General features: G+C 36.8%; 1 protein-coding gene across 13 annotated transcripts in view; it reads left to right on the top strand.

Annotated features, from left to right (window-relative positions):
* LOC146761029 (uncharacterized) overlaps positions 1-19,638 on the top strand; it is a 169,970-nt gene that overhangs the window by 42,990 nt on the left and 107,342 nt on the right. The window lies entirely within an intron of this gene.

The raw sequence follows: 19,638 nt of genomic DNA, 5'->3' as shown, positions 1-19,638 counted from the left end.
ATGATTGAAGGAAAAAGACTGTAAAGACTCGCAGTAGTGCTTCAGATCATGATGTCCTCTGTGTATTTTACTTAGGTATCCACAGCAGTTATGTGGGCAATGTAGACAAGTACTGCGTCATACACACTGCTGTTCTTTTACAGCTGGACCGCTGCCTCCAGTGGTATAGGACTGCATAAGGGTAGCCATAGGAATCTTTGCCTACTGGTACCAGTTTTGTTAAAATGGTGTGGTGTATAAGCTAAAAACTTAGTTAAAGAGCATGTGAGAATTACGCTTGTTTAGCCAATGATGTGTGACGGTTTCCAGAGGAGGATGTGTGTGTATGGTTCAGTGCAAATGGCTAATTAGAGCCTACTGGTGTTGCCATCTGTGAGTGGAAAGGTGTCTACAATCTAGCCAATGATGAAGAGGCCCAGGTTCTCATTACTTGACTGTCTTTTATATGGCCCAACGTACCGTCCAGCCTTTATGATGATGCAATTGAGTCCCTTTCCATTAGCTTCATTATAGGCCTCTGGGAACTTGTAGACACATACAGGCACAAAGTTGTTAGAGCCAAGTGATATAACTCTAATGGCACCATGCAGAAATATTATGCAGATTCAGCTGATAAGGTAGACAGATAAAGCATTGTGATACGGAAACTCTTGTTTCAAGCCAGTAAATGTGAGACTCAAGTCTGGCAAAGCTACTAAAAAATGTAGAGCTAAGAAATTAATGTTTTCACTTGTAAATATTCAGGGAATGGGCTCACAAAGAATAATTTCTGTGATTGTGTAAAGCATATTTTAAGCAGGTTACTGTAGGAATAGAAATCAAATTAGCACTACTGTAATCAACTAGTAGAAAAGCTACCTCAAACTCAGTAATTTAAGATTCAGCTATTTTAGCTTGACTCTTGTAGGTATGGTCTTACTTCTGTAAACTGTGCAGATGAGACCACCATGTGTCTGGCAACAAAAGATACTACTCTGAATAAATCACAATAGGAGATTTATTTATTTTTTTTGTTTCCAAATCAAGTGGTGAAAAGCTACCTGTCTGATTCCTTGAAGTGGCTGACTCTTCAGGTTAGTAGAGGTGTATTATTGAAATTAGTAGGTATATGTTAGAAGACACTGTCAATCCTGAAATGTTTTCATACAGAGGTCCCACCACCAGAGGCTACTGGAAAATGTATTGCTATTTCTCCACTTTGTTTTCCCTATATTCTTCATTGAGGGCTTGCAAGCTAGTTGCAAATATTATTTTATTAGGAAACATAGGACTTACTAATGCTCTTTCTGGTAGACAGGTTCAGCAGTACAATTTGAAAATTAGCCAGAAAACACTGTTAATAATTTCAAAGGTTTAGAAGGTTTTTCAAAATACATACTGGGAAAACTGAGCTCTCAGGATGCACTGTGAATGAACACAGAAGACTCATCCATACCAAACAATTCACTAGGCCTCTGACATGATAGACACTCAAGTCTGAGTTGCTTTCTCAGTGAAAACATGAGCATTATAACTTCAGGGTTCTTTCAGCCTAAGAGATATCCTGAGCTGCTTGTCCATGCAGTTTGTTTCTTTTTTTTATGTCCTACTGAGTATTTGCTTTTTCTAGAAACAGTAAAATAATTTAACCAGGAAGAACTGATTCAGTGTCTCAGGAGTTACCGTGTTCTTCTGGGAAATGAAAGTTCTTTCAGCAAAGCTGAAATTTAGATCTGCGTGTCTTGCATCATGTCTTAGTACCTTAACCATCATGGTAGGTATGAATATGAAGTTTCTGATCTAAGATTTAACTGGAATTTTCTGTCCAGCCAGAATAGAGCTTCCTGGAGAAAGCCTGGTACAATTCTGTGAGAAATTTTTGTTTTGGTGTGTGGGTATTGGCATGTGGAGTCACAAAACCAAAATCTCTGGGAAAGGAGAGGAGGAGAGCAATAACAAATTCTTGACTGGTTCTATTCAGCATGTAACTCTCAGTGTGATTATTAAGGGCATTTGCCCTGGTGAGGCACTATGGCAACTCGTTAGTCCTATTAGGTGATTTCACCCCGTCTTGTGTGGTACTTCCAGACGTGATGATTCAGAGAACACAGGTTGGCCTGGCTACAGGAGTGGAGAAAACAATTTTTGAAATTTTCAAATCTCTAGTTTTAGTTAAAAATCTGAACCTCTCTGGAGTGACTGAATGAGAAGAAGGTAGCAGTTCAGACTAACAGAGCAAACTGGATTTATACCTTGAAAAAGCTACCAATGCTTGGCAGTAACATTTGACATTTCAGTTAAATTACTATTGACTTCACATCTTAGTGCCAAAAAGTTTTAGAGTGCTTTCCCAAATGGAGATGAAGAAATTTAGAGACTACTGTTCTCGAGACTTTTTTTTTCCTTTAAGATTATAGGACATGCTCTCATCACTTGCGACCTCTTGATTAAAAGTAATTGGACTTTGGCAATTTCACTTTTCATCCTTCTTGGACGGCAGGGTGTTTTGCATGCTTGCCTGGTTTATCCACTGAAGGTTAGCACAGTATGTTATTTTGTTGCTTGATGCCTGTACACCAGGGGTGGCCAAACTTTTTTGACGTGTTGGCTGCACAGTGATTTACAGATTAAGGCTCTGGTCTGAAACAGTGCCAGCAAGGCTGCTGTTCTCTCTCGCTGACACATTGCACTGCTTTAAGCCGCAAACTCTTTGCTTACCCTTTCAGTCTTATTATAGTTCTTATCCCACATTTCCTTTTGGCACAAAACGCTCTTTTATTTCTGCTTTGTGCAAGACTCCACTCCTGTCTGTCTCAAGTAACTCATGAAAATGACAGAACAAACAGAAGCAGCTGTCTGTGGTCTACCTGTATTGCAAGGAGGCCATAGATGGGACCATTTTTCCTGCAGTTCAGAGCACAAAACAGGACCAGATGTTGTCCTCAGTGTGTGCTGGCCATCCGTGAAGAGCTGTGTTTGGAACAGGTGTTCTTAAAGGAATACATTAGCACTTTTCTCTCAAAGACCTCGTGCGTAGATGGTCTTACATTTAGTTTGCAAACAAAAATAAAAATGAATTAAAAAATCATGTGAAAGCATCGGCATTTCCTTTGGTGTAGAAGTTTTGAGTTTATTGAAGGAAGACCTGATACTGTAAAAAAAAAAAAACATAGAGGGAAAGTGTTTTACCACTTTTATTTGTAGTTTCATTATGTAAGTACTAAGAACATTTGAAACAGTTCAGAGCAAATCACTCATCAAAAGTGTAGTACTTTTCTATCAATAGAAACAACTATTTCAGCAGTATTTTGTTTTTGTCAGCTATAAGAAAGAAATCAGGGAAAAGTTGTAATAGGAACAGTAGAAATGTGTCATTCTTTCCCTTTAACACATTTTCAATCACCAGTTTTTTTTAGCTCAGAGGACTTTGTGAGCCTGGTATGAATCATGTTTAGTTACCTGCAGCAGATCTTTCTTTCAGATACTCATCCAGTCTTCTTTTGAGTCCATGTAAACGTTTTGCATTCACTTTCTTTGGCAGGGACTTGTATCAAATAACTTCTCAGCATAAAAAATAACCTCATTTTGTTTTCTTGCTTTTTTGAACCTGGCTCCTATTCACTTTTTTTTTTTTTTTTTTTCCTTCTTTTTTTTCCCTACCAACTTACATATATGAAATTTGGGATTAAACATAAACTGGCTTTCAGTTTATTTTGTTCTGATTATTTTGCTGACTGAGGATGACTTGGGGCTCATTATTGCTATCATATCTCTATGTACTTACACTTTAGAATGAATCTGAATTCAGGTATCCATTTAATGAAGGCAGAGCTATCATAGAGGTTTATAAGAACTAATTAATGGATTTTCTACTGTTTGCTGATACGCACAGGGAATAATGTCTCATTAAATTAATTCATCTCCATAGAAGGAATAATTTTTACTATCATGTTCTATTTTTTGGAATGAAAAAGGGACAGAATGTATGGGTATGGTCCTCAGTGAGACTGATCAGAGGGCCGTTGAAGCCTGTTAGAGCATTTAGGGCTCTGCTGTATGGCTGACGTAAGAAACACTATTACAGAGGTAACACTCTGAAGAAATTTTTTGTCTCAAGTGAATTAGGAAAGGGGGAACTGATTTAGAAAAACAAACAAACCCAGTCTGTTGTTTTAAAATGTTTACAGACTGATTCCAAGCCTTTTTCAAATGTTTGCACTGATTCAGAATTGTTTCTTTATTTTATTTTGCTCTGTCCCTTCTGTTTGGGTCTCTTGTACTGCTCTGGTGGTCTTAACGTTGGTGGCAAGAAACAGTATAATATGTACCACCATGTTTGTCAGCCTACTTCAGCCTCTTCTATATTCCTGCTTAGCTCCTGGCGTCTTTTAATTTACTGCAGAAACTATAGTAAGTAAAGCAAAGGTAAGTAAAACCACTGGGACTGTATCAGCTGGATGCATTGGCTTTTGGGTGCATCTTCCACCCAGATGAATATTCATTCAAATTTAATCAAAGCTTTCTACTAGCTTGCAATGTGTCTGGGTAATAACCAGGAATATAAATATCTCCTTCTCCAGAAAGCACAAGGAAAATCCCTTCAAAAGATTAGGAAGATTGGGGGGTTGGACTCGATGATCTCTAGATCCCTTCCAACCCCTACAATTCTGTGATTCTGTGATTCTGTGATTCCTGTGTAAGAAGGTGTATGTCTTGCACAAATTCATAAAAGGGCTTTCAGAAGATAGTGGCAGCAGATAGACAGCTGAGGGCATCACCTACAAACAGTTTTGTGCTTATCATTGATGTAGAAGGTAAAGAACTGTTTATACTTAAGAATATCTCTTGTGCATCCATCTGGTTGCATTAAGGCCTAGGACTGCGCCAGAGTTCTGTAGGAGGCCTTAAGGCATGACAAAGTTAGAGACTTCAAATAAATGCTTGCACCATATTTCAGTGCAAAGTTTGCTCAATATTCTGTCTATCCCCATTTAAAAGAAGTCCCTGGCTTTAGCTCATCATGTGGACAAAGCCACAGTGAATCAGTGGATAAGCTGTAACTTCTGAGCACATTAGAAAGGGATGTTCTTGTCTTAAAAGTGGCTGTTATGTAATTATATTTATTTGGAAATTCATTTTCATGAAAAGTAGCAAAAGAAATGGTTTTCAGTGAAATAATTTAAAGATGTGTCCACTGTATCTTACATGGAGAGTTTCTGAAAATCATCCAGGAGGAAAAAAGACTGACTCAAGTATCTGGAAGGCTAATAGAGACTCCAGGAGGTCCTAAAATTTAACAGAAATACCAGAAAGACTGTAAACAATAAATGATGCACAAGTGTTGACTTCAAGCTACCAAAGATAGAGTAGGTTTAAATTTACTGTTAGGAATGATAAAGTGTAGAAGGTTTGGTTTTGGTGTATGACCAAGACTTGGCGGTATGATAATTCCAAACACTTTGATGTGGGTACCTGGGCTACTGATTTTGGAATTTTGTGTGGTTTTAGTCAACCCAGTTTCTGCCAAGACTGAAACTGGAGGGGAAATGTGCAATCCATAAAAGTCAACCACGGAAAGAGTCAACCACAGAAAAACTAGTCAAATAACATTAAGAGTCTCAATTAGCCCATGAATGATAATACTCGCAGCCTGAAACTACATCTTTGACCTGATCTGTTGGGTTCAAGTGTAATACTTTATCATGATTTGTAGGATTTTTTCTCAAGTCCCACAATAAAAAAATATGTGTGCTGAAATATTGCTTAGTCTGCTTTTGATGAGCTGAGATACCTACAGCAGTCATCTTAGTGGAGGCTCCTACTCTTTTGATAAAAGAAAAGCAATGGCCTTTCATTGTTATTTCTTTGGAGTTGTTGAACATTTCTACACAGTTCATTCTTGAAACATAAAAAGCAGAACAAAAATCAGTATAGACTTTTTACGCAAATCTGTGCTCATGAATACTAGTCCGAGGAATTCTAAGTCCTAAGTAACTAACATTTTAAATACAATAGTGTAAGTTAAATATTATTCAGAACTGACAGTTGGATGTGAGGAGTTCCCTGAAATCATCATATCTCAGCATGTAGCAACAGCTCAAAAAAAGTCAATAAATCTCTGCCATTATCATGAAGGGTACTGAAAAATAAGGTAAAATCCTGATGTGCCCACATGCTGAGTACTGTGTGCTTCTGAACTCTGCATCTCAACAAGTTATAGTGGAGATAAAGAAGGTAAAGAAGGAAGTGTTGGAGTCACCAACCATGGGAGTGTTCAAGAAACGTTTGGATGTTGTGATGGGGGATATGATTTAACTGGGAAGTACTGGTGATCTTCTAGGTCTTTTCCAACCTTGATAACTCTGTGATTCTGTTTATAGGAGGGCAGCTAAATGATAAAGTGAAAGGAATGTCTGCCTTATGGAGGGCAACTGAAACAGCTAGGATGCTTCATGTGGAAAAAGAGAAGGCTGGGAAAGGTTATGTTCAAGTTTTACTAAGACATGAAGGCGGTGAATAAAAATTTTAATTATGTGCTAATATGGCAGTGTTAGAATTATAAGGCACTTATAGAAATTAATAGGACATCCATTTAGAACAGATAATACTTTCTTACAAGACATATGACTAATTTTGGCATATATTGCCGCAAAAGGTTGTGGAGATAGTGACAGTGAGTTAAAAAGTGTTTAAAGAAATCTATAAGTGTCTGGTCCATTAACAGTTACTAAATAAAATGAGGCATTTATTTGTTAGATTATGAGGGAAATAGCCCCAGATAGAGATCAGGCTTATATATTCCTGGTTAGCAACTGCTGTTGTCACTGTTCAGTATAGCAGACAAAAAGGACCATGGATCTGAATCAGTATGACGTTTTTTGGGTTCCTAATGTAAATGTAAATTTTAGTATTAAATAATGGAAAGTCTGCAACTTATGGGCAATGTGTATGCTTAAATTACACATTTCCCAAAATTAATTAAATAAAAGTTAGATGACCAGAGTGCTCATTACATGTCAAATGTAGCTGACAGGGTTTTCAGCTGAAAAGGGTTTTCAGAATAATTCAGGGCACCATGTGGCAATTATTGATATTGCGTATGTATTTGCCAAAGAGTGTTAATGATTTGCAACAAACATCACTCCCACTGTATCCACTTGGCAATTTTAGCTGCTTTTTAATTATTATTCTGATTATATTACTCTTGAGCACAGAGGAAAAAAATGCTTACAGAATAGTTTTGGTTATTCCTGTAATTCCAGAGTTGGAGGGGGAAAACGGTTGCTTACTTGAACTTCTAACCTTTTGCTCTGGAATTTTTGCATCAAAGTGTTTCATGAGAATTCTGGCTTCAGACATGTCACAGATGTCACTGAGATAGACTCTCTCGCAGCTATTTGATATTTCCACTTCCAACTGACATTGGAAAGTGTGGAGAAGTGTGAATTTTGCTTGTTTTTTTTCAGCTATCCAGATTCTCTGAAAACCTGGAAACAACGTCTGTTTTACACACAGTTTTTTTTTAATTATTTTTCTTTTACAGTGCCAGCTCAGGTAATACAAAGGTTTAGGTGATTGTCTTTCATCCAAACTTCTTTGTTATACTTTAGCAATACCTACAGTATACTTTAGCAAACATGCAGTAGCATTATGTGATGTACAAAGTAGCAGAAAAACACATCTGTTGGCTTTTTTACTTGCAAATGGTTTGTGGAATTTCTGTTACAGAGTCTTTTGAAAGATGTTCTTACAATGCAACTAGTAATTGCCAGCATGACATTTTTGTCTTTTGGAAACAACTTCATTGACTTTGTGGGTTTCATACTAAGTGGAAAGAGTAAGCAAGCTAAATCTGGACTAATGAAGATTAGCTTATTTCACCTGCAAGCGTTCCATAAAAAGATGGCAATCATAGTTTAGGTATCATAGAACCTGGACGTTATATTAGCCTGTCATTACTGCCAAATAATGTGAATATCTTTTAGAAACTTTGTACTGTGGAAGTAATAAAATTGAGTACTTCCACAGGTAGTTTATTACTTACATGTTGTCTCACAGCATTGCTTGCCTTATTGTACAACTATTATTCTTTGATTATGTTGTGCAAAATCCTGACTTTGTTACTAAAATGCAAATATTTGTAATATTGAGCTTCAACTTGCTGTATTGTAATTTATCCTGGTTTTATTTTTATTCATGTGAAGTAAAAAAGGACAAGATGGAAGGTGCAAGAGCCACTCCTGTCAGTCCAGTTGCTGGCTGTCCAGATTTTTTAAGTTAGTACATAATCTCTCCACTATTCATGAGCAAAAAGTTTCTAATTTAAAGTGCTTCTCTATTGAAACTGTCAGCCTGAGATTTCTGCGAGGGAAGCAGTTTCCAACACAAAGTGAGTTTGCTTTGCTACTGTGTTAATTGCAAAAGTGACATTTGGGGCTTCTGAGGGCAGAAAGGATTGGAACACATTAGGATAGGAGTAGTTATTTAGAAGCATTTTAAGAATGAAAAGCCTTTTCATTTTTCTGTTTGCTGCTAAAAGAATCTGCTTCCCCCCCAGAATCTGTGACTTCTGTCTTCTGATGGAGCATGGTCTCAAATTGCTCGTTCAAATGTGAGGTGATTCTTGATTGCAAATTTTTCATGCATTAACACAAAAAGTGGAAATTTGTTTTACGTGGTGCTGTGACAAGCCTATGATTAAAACGTTTTTATTTGGTTACCATACAAAGGTGTTTTTCAAAGAAAATTGGTGAGGTTTGTCTCTCAACTAGAGACTGTCATCCACAATTTTTCCCTCTTCTTCCAGTATTTGAGCAGAGTGCTGGTCTTCCTGGAGGTTATCCAGTGCATGCCTGAAAAAGATTAAGTCTGCAGGGGTGAGATACATTTCATCAGAATTTATCACTGTTCAAAGCCACCAAAATGGTTTCCGCTTAACCCTTTAGTGTTAAAGCCCGTGAAAATTGCTAATACTGTGACAAGTTAGAAACGTTGCAGGTGTTTTTCATACAGCATTCCGAGAGAGATCACAAAGAACCAGCAGCCAAAATCTTGGCTAACTCCCTTTTAATCTTTTGCCATGTTGAAACCAGGTTGTAACTGCAAGACAGATGAAAAAACTATGAGTCTACATATTTCTGCTACTGTCAGTTAGCATAGCTTTACTTAAATTAGTATAACTTCTGTTTTCCCTCCACCTAAGCTTATGACTGAATATAATACTAAGGAGCTAAAGAAGACTATTCAATTACAAGATTTTAAAAATAAGATTTAAAAAGCAAAACGTCATGAATAACTGTTGCATTAATCTCACCACTAGATATTTATATTGTACCATTCAGAGTGTGTTCCAGCTTTTTTTTTTTTTTAATTCTTCTTTGGCACAGTAAGCAGCTGTACCAGGTATTTAACCTTTTACTAAATGATATAACTTAAAAATCTGAAAAGATCATGGTTATGATGAATTCTTTTTCCTACAAGCACCTTAGTTCCTCTCACTTCCAAAGGGAACAATCTGAAGTAACTATGTAAGATATACTTTTGCTTAATGCAGTTATACTCTGGACCTGTGCAGCATTCCCTGTCTGCCTCTGAAAGATGGTTATTTCCCATTTCTGCTGTTCAGCACTATGTTTTAAAGAGTATGACCTCTCTTTGCAAAGCTGCAAGGAAATTTGTATTTTCATTCTTGCTGCCAACTGTCTACCCACTGATGCTAAAGTGTGTTGCTTCAGAGACCCAGCAGATGAAGCGTATGACTTCAAGCAATGGAGCAGATTTGTCCAGGAGTCTGCTCTGAGTTTGCACTGCTGAACACCCAGCAAAGAAAGGACAGCTGTCAGAGACTGAGAATTAATCTTGCTGGGTTGTTTGCTTTGTTAAATGAGGGATTATTACAGATGGTAAGCAATTGAGTCAGGCAAGATCTCTGAGTGAATGACTGTCTCTTCAAAGATGTTATGAAAGTATCACTTCAAGGTAAAAGGATGTAGATATTTGTAATTAACCATAAGTGAGGGGAGCTTCCAGCACTCTTATCTAAGTAAACTAGGACTTGATGGGAAATGGCTTCCTGTCCTATAAAGTGTTGAGATTATTAGAGAGAAATGTTTCTTGTTCAGTGTCTTGGGAGGGTAAATATGGAGGAAAGGGTCCATACTTTCAAGTCTAGGTTGTTGCTGTTATCCAAACCAGCTTCTTTTAGTTAGCCTGGCTATTCTTGTATCATAGTACAGTTATAATTTGTTGTAAAAAGAAAAAAAAAAAAAAAAAAAAAAAAAAAAAAAAAAAAAAAAAAAGAAAAAAAAAGGAAAAAAAAGAAAAAAAATAGAAAAAAAGGGTATGAAAGGGTTCCAGCACACATTGAATCAGTACCTCAGATTCTAAGGAAAAAAATATATATGTTCAACGATTTCACTGTGCTCTCTGGTGCTGTAAGAGTCTCTGCTGACTGAATACTGTAGTTTCTTAGTCACTGAATGACTACAGTAGTCAGCAAGTTACCAGTAGTGTAGTAATAAATAACAGACCATAAGACAGATACCCTCAGACTGCCAGGCTGCTGGGAAACCTGTCTGCAGCATGAATCACTCTAGTTCAAATGCCTGTGAGAACTTTGATGTTTTATGTGCTAAGCAAGAACCTTAGCCATTGGAATATCATATGTTTTCATGAAGTTACATATTTCTTCCTCACCATTTTTGGTTAGAAGTTCTATTAGAGCCTTTTATTTTGTCATAACCAGTACGTGGTGAATTTTCAGTATCATTGCTCCACTCATCTACAGGCTAGCCTTATTTTTACCTCTGTAATTCTCTCTCCAATCCCTGTAAACTGTGGGGAATGCTGGCAGGTAATTATTTGGTTCAACCTAGTGAGAGAACACTACTGTTCATTTATTGATTTATTTTTATAGGGTGTTAATGATTTTGTCATGAGTATTTTTCGGGGATATTCCCCAGTTCCTGATTTCAAAGAAAATATTTTTCCATATAAATTATGATAAATCACACAGTAATATCTGGTGGTAGAGTGACAAATCTTAGGTTGTCTGCAGTGTGTCATCTTCAAGAAACATACTATCTGCAATTGAATGCTTTTTGTTTCTGGCTGTTCTTGGCAGTTTCAGAAGTGCAAACACAGAGCAACTCACTTTGTGCAGAAACCTGTGAAAATCAAGGTACTTTCATAAATCTCCTAAATAGGGAAGTAGAAACTGAGGAACTGACAATGATGTTGGAAGCAACAACCTTTTTTTTTTTTTTTTTTTCCTTCTTTTTTTTTTTTCTTCTTTTTTTTTGCATATCTGAACACATCCGTATCTCTAAAGTTCCTGTAGCAGGTATTCTTTACAGAAGGTGTTAACTCAGTTGAGGGAATGCTCAGATTGAGAGCGAGATAAAATATGAGGACAATCTGTGTGTCTTTCATGTTATCATCTTTAAGTTGTGAGTTGAATGTTTGAGTCTCCTGGGTCAGCCAAGGGATTCCATGCTAGAAAGAAGCACAGAGTCTATCTCAGCCAAAAGTCAGTCTGTAAGACCAGTGGAGCGTGAAGATACTATAATTTACCATCTTTGTTCATTAATGGCTTCCTACTGGATAACCAAAATATTTGAAAATCATTTAGTAAAAACTCTGCTCTTTCTCAGAAAGACATGACTGGAAGAATGTTCTCATAAACACGGAATTGCTGTCTGTTTCTTCATCCTAAAATGATATTCAGTGATGAATATCTTTTTCCTGGCTTAAGTCTTCTCCAAATCTTTGTTAACTCCCATCTGTTTTTACTGGATTCTGTATATTCTAATGAATTCTTCAAGTGCCATGAAACCAGGCTTTTTTGGACAAATATTTTAAAACTGTTAGTAACTAAGGATATAACTTACACGTTTACAGTGCTTACTCACAAAAAAAAAAAAAAAAAAAAAGCAGTAGTTGATAATACTGAATTGGCTAAGAGTAGTTTTACAGTGCTTAAAACATGTCCTTCTGCAATGTAGGCTATACTAAATGCAATAAATCCAAAATACTTACTGAGCTTTTAAAAGAGATTTTTACAAGTGTTTATCATCTACCTTGCCATCTTATCCAGAAAAAATAAATAAATAAAAAAACAAAAAAACAAGTAATGTTAGTGTCAATTTAAATATGTGAAGATGTCTCTTTCAAATTTACGGATAAATGCATATTTTAAAGGTTCACTGCCTTGCGCATTTAATATGATAGTAAAAACAGTGTGTGGTGCAGCATTTGAAGAAGCTCAACATGTGTCATGGAATGGCTATAGTTAAAAAACATAAGTTTTAATTTAAATTGAGTAATTCAAACTGATTTCACTGGAATTTAAAGATCTTACCCTGCAAAGAGGCATGCAAATGGGTGTACCTGCAGTCTCAGTCTGCTTTTCCTTGAAGGTAAAAAACATTGTGTAGTTGTGGCGTACACCGTGATAAAGTTTCAGTGTCTCCCTTTTCTGTTGTAACAAACCTGTTAGTCTGAGTAAATAAGAAATTGCTAAACAGTGGAACAGTGTCCCATACTACCTTTTACTGCATTGTTATACCCAGCAGTGACTGTCACAGCTTTCAAGGTAGTCTCTTCAGTTAAGTTTTCAGTAGCAACATTGCATGGTTGCTTATATCTCCAGGACCATTCTAACTACTGTAGATAGTGAGAACACTGCATCCTCATCATAGCAATGTTTTCCAGAGGCTTCAGTTTGTACACTTTACACTTTGGTTCAACTGTAGTCCATCCTTGTGCCTTTAAGGAAACCTCATACTGTGAAATGAAATCCACACAATATTGTAACATGCAAACTAATGCACTTCCTAAACTGGATTAATGTCTAAATAAAATTGTGCATTTATGACTTGCATTCTTTAAATTCATTAGCTGTTGTAAAGACTAAAATAATTTGTGATCCTATACATACATTTCTAAACCTATTTCACAAATGTACACAGAGATTTAAAGCAGGATTCTTCCAAAGATTCTTAAAAAGTCCACAGGATGTTTTCCAAAGATAGCTCCAAGTCCCATGTGCCTTTCTCATCCAGATGACATTGGTATGAAGACGATGGCTGAATAAGATAAACAAACTTAGAGAATTTTAATTTTGTTGTCAATTAAATGAGAAAATTCCCCTCAATTTAGTGATGCTAAGGTTTCATCTTCCTACACTTCCTAGAGTAGCTGGGCAAACCATTTCTTTTAAAACATTTACAGAATAAGCTCCTCATAAATTCAGGCTATTAAGAGCTTAGGGTGTCTAGTAATACACCTACTTGGTAAGGTTTGGCTCTTGATATAGCTTTTACACAAGTTCAGATGGATGTCTCTGAAGTTCTAATTTAAGGTCGCATCTGCTTTAGATTTACATACTAATAGCTGTAATGCCTTAAAGGACACTTTAAGGGGCTGTATGGGAAACTGTTGATCACAGCTTGAACCTCTTATTAACCACCTGAAACAAGTGATTAGTCGGCTGTGGGAGCACAGGTGAAGGTAATTCAGCTGTGCTACCGGAAGAGGTGGAGCCAAGCTCCACCTCTCCTAGATCTCATTTCAGGGCTGACCAACACTAAGGCAATATTTCTTTCTGGAGATTGCTCCTGTGTGAAGTTTTGCAGCAAGCCTCAACATCGGAGAGCATTTATAATTTATTCTCTCTCTTTTCCATAACCTCTGCTTATCCAGTGGCATTATAATTGTAAAATTATAACTGTACAGCAGGGGCTAAGGAAAAATGAGAGAGCAGTAAATGTTGAGTTGTCTTTTGTGATAGCTAACAATGGCAAAATAGTAATAGTGAAGGATATTATGGTGAGTCAGTAAAAATTGTGTGGTTTTTATAGCCAGTCTGATTTTCTTGGGATATATGCATCAAAATTTAGTACCAGGGTATATGTGCACAGGATTGTAGAGCATCTGAGATCTGAGTGTTGCCTGACAAGTTGGTCTAGACAGGGCCAACTTTCCATGCCTTACCTGGGAGAGCTCTGAGGACAGACATTACAGTCTCTAAGCAGCCTGTTCCCTACATAGCTGCTTTTCTTTCTAGTATTATTAGACTTACATGCAGTCATATTCTCATGATCCTTGTTTTTTCTCTCTGCAGTTCTTCAGAGAACCTGTCTGTCTTCTATATTGCTGCATACCAGCAAATCCAAAGCTCCAGTTAGAAATTCCATGACTTATCTTAGCAAAGTTGATTCCTAGCCTCGTTCTTCAGACAACCTAGTTTAATGGTCTTCCTCTGGACTCACACTAGTTTGTCACTCTTTCTCTTACTGGGGGCATGGGATTGTGTGTGGAGTGTATTTTTTTTTTTCCCTCTATAAACTCTTCAAAATAGAACATACTTTCTGCATTCACAGTCTTCTGAAACAGGACTTTTCATCTTTAAGTCATCATACAAAAGAGAAGTTGTAATATCTACTAGATGATTCTGAATTCCCATTTGAGTGTTTACCTGAAGAAAATGTCTACAAAAAGGTTGCTAATCAACATAATGGCAAATCTGAAATTAAGTTAGAAATCCTGCTGCTTATTTTCACATCCAACAACTGAGTAAAATTATTTAGTTTCTGTTTTGGTCTCTGGAAAGCTCTCTGTGTTCTTGCCTTTATATTTAAGGAAATTCAAAGACACCTATATAATGTCTTGTTTTTTGTACTTCCATTGTTTTTTCTAGATCTTTTGGCACTTCTTTTTTCTTGGTGCAACCTAAAAGAGTCTGACTTCTCCTTATTTTGCACTGTTCTGTTTATTCTCCTCAAGCTAAACCTTTCTCTGCCTCCTAATTTGCTAAACTTTCCTCATTCTGATTCATTTACTACTGTACATCATCCAAAATGTGCTGCACCTACTAGCCTTCTTAAAGTCAACCATGGAACTGAGGGAATTTTGAGTTACTGTTCACTTGCAGAGCCTACGTAAATCATTTTGCAACTAACTTAGGCCCTTTGCTGCGCTCCCAAAGTGATAAGATGATGTGCTAATGAAGGCCCCAGTACTATTTGCAGATTTTAGTAGGTTGATTTCAATAGGGGTTGACTGTTAAAGAGCCATTTACACTTTGTTGTCAAGGAGAACTTGCCAGGAGAGCTACAGGGTCATTAGCCTCCACTTAGCACCATACAGTGCAGCAGATGCTTCATGACATGTCACAAGGAAAGGTTTTCTTTAATGGCGTGTCAAGAAATCCTGGTCTCATCAGCTGTATTTTTGTCTTCATCAGATGCTGCTATCTAGCAATGAGTTGCCATTTTTCTGATAGCTGGGCATTTACTTGAACTAGTAAAGAGAGGAGGAAATTAAAGAAGCACTGCCAGTGACATTGCATATTTTTCTCCTGCATTTAGTAGCGCATCCTTCTATGTAAGAGTGATTTGATCCTTAGGCAAGAGTTAAACCTAGAAATGTAAATTCCATGAGCTTTTAAAATTCCACTTGACTTGAAAGCGAGAGCAGATAAGCCACCCATTTATTTTTGAAAGTAGCCCAGAATTACAATGAGCAACATAACTGTCAGCTTTCTTTGTGCACTACAGTTACTACAGTGTTAAGATCTGCAAGTATCAGATGTGTCTTAGACACAGTTTTAGCTTCTGGATATGGAAGACTATTGAGAGTGGGACCTGGGATACTTGTTACTGAGAATGGTCCCTTGCAGTTGTTGTAATCACTTCTTTTTCAAACACACACCAAAAAAAGAATGTGATCTGAAGAATTACAAACTACAGCATAGCTTTCCTGAAGAGATGGTAGGTGAAGTTTTAAAAACATCCAAAAACCCCAACAGAACAGAAACCTTTAGAAAGAGGTTGGCTGTCACACAGTATGTGAATGTGTCAGGTTTTACGTGGTAAATAGGGCAACGTTGTAGGAGTTTGAATTCGGCCACTCTTTTAACCATCACGGTGGCCTTACAATGTGATTTTACTTCTCCTCTCTTATTTAGACAGCTATGTCTTCAGCACTATATAAATCATCTGAGTTAATCTGAGAAGTGAAGGTTTCCAAGTAAGCAGCCACACCCTGAAAGCATGGCATGTGAGACAGTATGCCTTCTATTTTAGGAATTCTTCCTTTCATCCAGAGAAAATCCCTCAAGAAGTCATACCTAAGCCATAAGGGCTCTCTAAATAAATGGGAATTTACTGTGTCATCTTGTGACTAGGAAATACTAAACTCTGTTCCATCTAAATGTGGTTACAGAGTAGCTGGTGGACTTTGTGTCCAGGGCCAGTAAATGAGCAGCTGAGGAAAGGTCCTTTGTCCCAGGGAGAACAGCGTTGCCTTTTTCTTCTTTACTCCATTTCAGTGAGGTCATGTTATTAGTGTTTACACCCTGAGAGAATGGAAACCTCTGAAAACGTTTAAATAACACAGAGTAACAAAATAAAATTCCCGCATGGGAACAGTTCTATGAGGATCATTGGAATTTTGCCAAGCACTGTTTTCAACATTACTGATACCTCTACCTGTCACTTTCTGAACAAGAAATCTTTGCATAGGTGTTAAGTATTATGTGTGTGAAGAGCCCAAGAAGGCTAATTGGTATTGGGTCAGCAGCATGCAGGCTGCCCAGATAGGTGGTACATATATGGACCAGCTCTACAGCTAAGGCATCCTTTCTCTTCAGTTTGTAAATCCTTGAACAAATATCATAGTTCACTTTGTCAGCCTGGGCAAAATTTATATCTGGAAAAAGGATGTCACAGCTGGTAGAACTATAGGAAAATAAAACAAGAATCATCACCATTTTTCATAGATGCTAGAGTGGCCAGAAAACAGTGAAATAATGGAAAGTAATTCAACTTTTCTTAAAAAAAAAAACAAAAAAAAAAAAACAAAAAACTGTTTCTTTCAAATTGTTCTTGCTTACAAAATATAATTTGTGACTTTTAAAGTGCTTACAATTTGTTGTACATTCTTCTACATCTAGACTTCCAGGCAATTTAGTTTGGGTCACATCTAAATACAGAGGTGGTCATACAGAATACTTGTTTGCAATTGCATCAGATGTGTTTCTTCTGAAACTTCTGAGTTTGTGTCTCTGTGGGTATGATCTGTTTTATAACAGTATTTAACTGTGATTTGGTAGATAGGAATGCAGAGGGATTAGGAACGTATTACTGACAAAAAATTTTGTGACTCATGAGACAAAAGTCTGTGCATTAACAGTGCTATGTGCCAAATTCTGGAACCTGTCAGTATAGCTCTATCAGTGTAATATTTTTCAGTATTTTTTTGGAGGATATGGAGACATCTGATGATTTCAAAGTGATTTGTCAAAAATGAGACCCAAAGAAGACTGAAACAGACTGTTTCCTTTAAAATTGTATTACTTTTTTAAGTGTGTTGCATTCCTATTCAGTTTGATATATTTAAATATCTTGAGATCTAAAGCAAATGAATATAGAGTATCTTTGTATGTATCTAAGAGAGGATTTTTATAAGCACTGTAACCTTGTAAAATTTTTAGGAATATTCCTCTGTCTCACAGAATCACAAAATTTACTCTTGCTACTGCCTGTTTATCCTTGTCTCAGTTGAATGGCTTTGCTTTAAAAATAGACAAAACTAAATAGAAAGAACCCCGGATATAACTTGTTGTTAAAATATCCATCTACACATAATCTCAGTGAAAGATCCATTAGGTATAATTTTGTTGAGGGTGGGAAAAGGAGAGGTGAATGAGACATGCTATTTGAAGAATTAGAACTTTTAGGACAAACTTTCATGTTTCCTCACCAAAAAATATATCTTCAGCCCATCCTTGCCCTGTTTTTATTACAGTTCTGAAATGAAGTTTTAGCCTGTTTTAGTAAAACAGGTATTTTTAATGTTTATTCCAGTAGTGTCAGGGCTCAGCTGTTATCATATCCACCGATACTGGCTCTCCATAGAGCTGTTCTGTTATAGATGCAAGTGTTCACCATGAAGCAGAAAAAAATCCAGTGATTCATGGTGCTGCTGGAGGTCAGTAGCTTCTTGTGCATGCAGCTAATCTTTATAAAGAAGAAACGCTAATATAAAAAGAAATGGAGTGATTCTCAATAAAGCCATCTGTGACAGAAGGGAAAAAACCTGCTCTTTAGAGATGCAACAACAGTAAGAGGAAAAATCAGTAAATAGGAAAGTAATGAGATCTAAACAGGCTACAGTCATATCTATAAACTGCCAGCAATGGAATGTTTGAGAATAATATTGCAGCTGTTACCTGGTAAATCATAAGAAATCTGAGAAATTGAAAGATCAAAATGCAGCACATCGGATTAATGCCAAGTACTGTACCATATGTATCTGCCTAAACAAAGGAAATGTAGAACACTAATCCATTGAAGCTTCCAAAATGATAGTAACCTAAATTGGGGCCATGATTTCTGAACTTTGACATCAACCCTGGAGCCTAGTAGATATCAGAACGTGTGAATTCACTTGAGCTGCAAACTGAGCATCCAGATGTTGAGCATGTGATTTTCTGGACCACCTCCATTTCAGCCACTGGAGTAACACGCAGGAAGCAGAAAATAGACCCACTTAGAACAGCATGGACTAGTGAAGCAATGACAAAGTCAGTGTACTCTGTAGTTTTCTCCAGGCCTCCCACAGCAGAAGAAAACAGAGTAAAATCATGACTAGTACTCCATCCAACTGACAAAAATTCCCCAGGGTGTGTTGTCAGATGGCATTTTTTCTTATTACCTTGGGTTTTAGCTTTTGTTTGGGCTTGTTAGTGTTCTTGTTTGTTTGCTTTTTGCTCCGGAATGCACAAGTAATTTAAAAACTTTTAAAGAAATGAGGAGAGCACAGTTTGAATTGTCTGGATTTTTCTTTTCTCTTTGCAAGAACACCTATGGAATTTGGCATCTCAACCCATCCTCACCTGATCTGAGCACAAACACAGTCAAATTTTTATTAAAATATTTTGAATCATTCAAACATGATATTGATAACTGAAATGGAGCTGAGAGACAGTAGCATATGGTTTTAATGAATGTGGTCTGCTTATACTTGAAAGCAAAACCATGCAGGAAAAGGCTGGAAATTCTTGTTCAGAGAATCAAAGTACAATAGTGTTTTCCAATACCTGACATCTGTATGCTTAGTATGACCTGGGTGACTTTACTCAGCCAGTTGATCATATTTTTTAGATTAAAATGTCATATTTGAAATATATTTGGTGCTTTTTACAAAAAATAAAAAAAAATGTTGTGTACTTTTTATGCTCCTGCAAAGCTCTTTGCTTTGAGTACTGCCATAACTTTTAAACTTAGCTACTTTCTTCCATGTAATGTGTATCAGACTGTTTTTTATATAGAAATGTGTGTGTTCCAATAACTCTGTTGTAATCTGGACAAATAGGGGAATCCTTTCTGGAGATAATTTTTTCCCATATGTAAGAAAAGAATAAGTTGAAACATCCTTGTGAACTGTAGAACCATAAAAAAAAACCAACTTCAGACATACCCTGTATGTCTGGAAAAAATGCAAGGATGTTTTCAGAATAAATTATGCAATGGACCACCTTCAGTTCAGGTTTGTTAGCATTTCTTCCTGTGCTCTTCACAGGGAACACCACTGGAGTGCCTTCCAGACAAATAGCAATAGTAGAGTTTAATAATAAAGTTTTCTGCATCTTCTCTT

This window comes from Coturnix japonica, chromosome 4, assembly GCF_054131305.1.
Source record: "Coturnix japonica strain WE chromosome 4, WE-NBRP24, whole genome shotgun sequence".
Taxonomy (NCBI): Eukaryota; Metazoa; Chordata; class Aves; order Galliformes; family Phasianidae; genus Coturnix; species Coturnix japonica.
The sequence above is the reverse complement of the archived record's forward strand: the minus strand, read 5'-3'. Positions and strand labels throughout refer to the sequence as shown.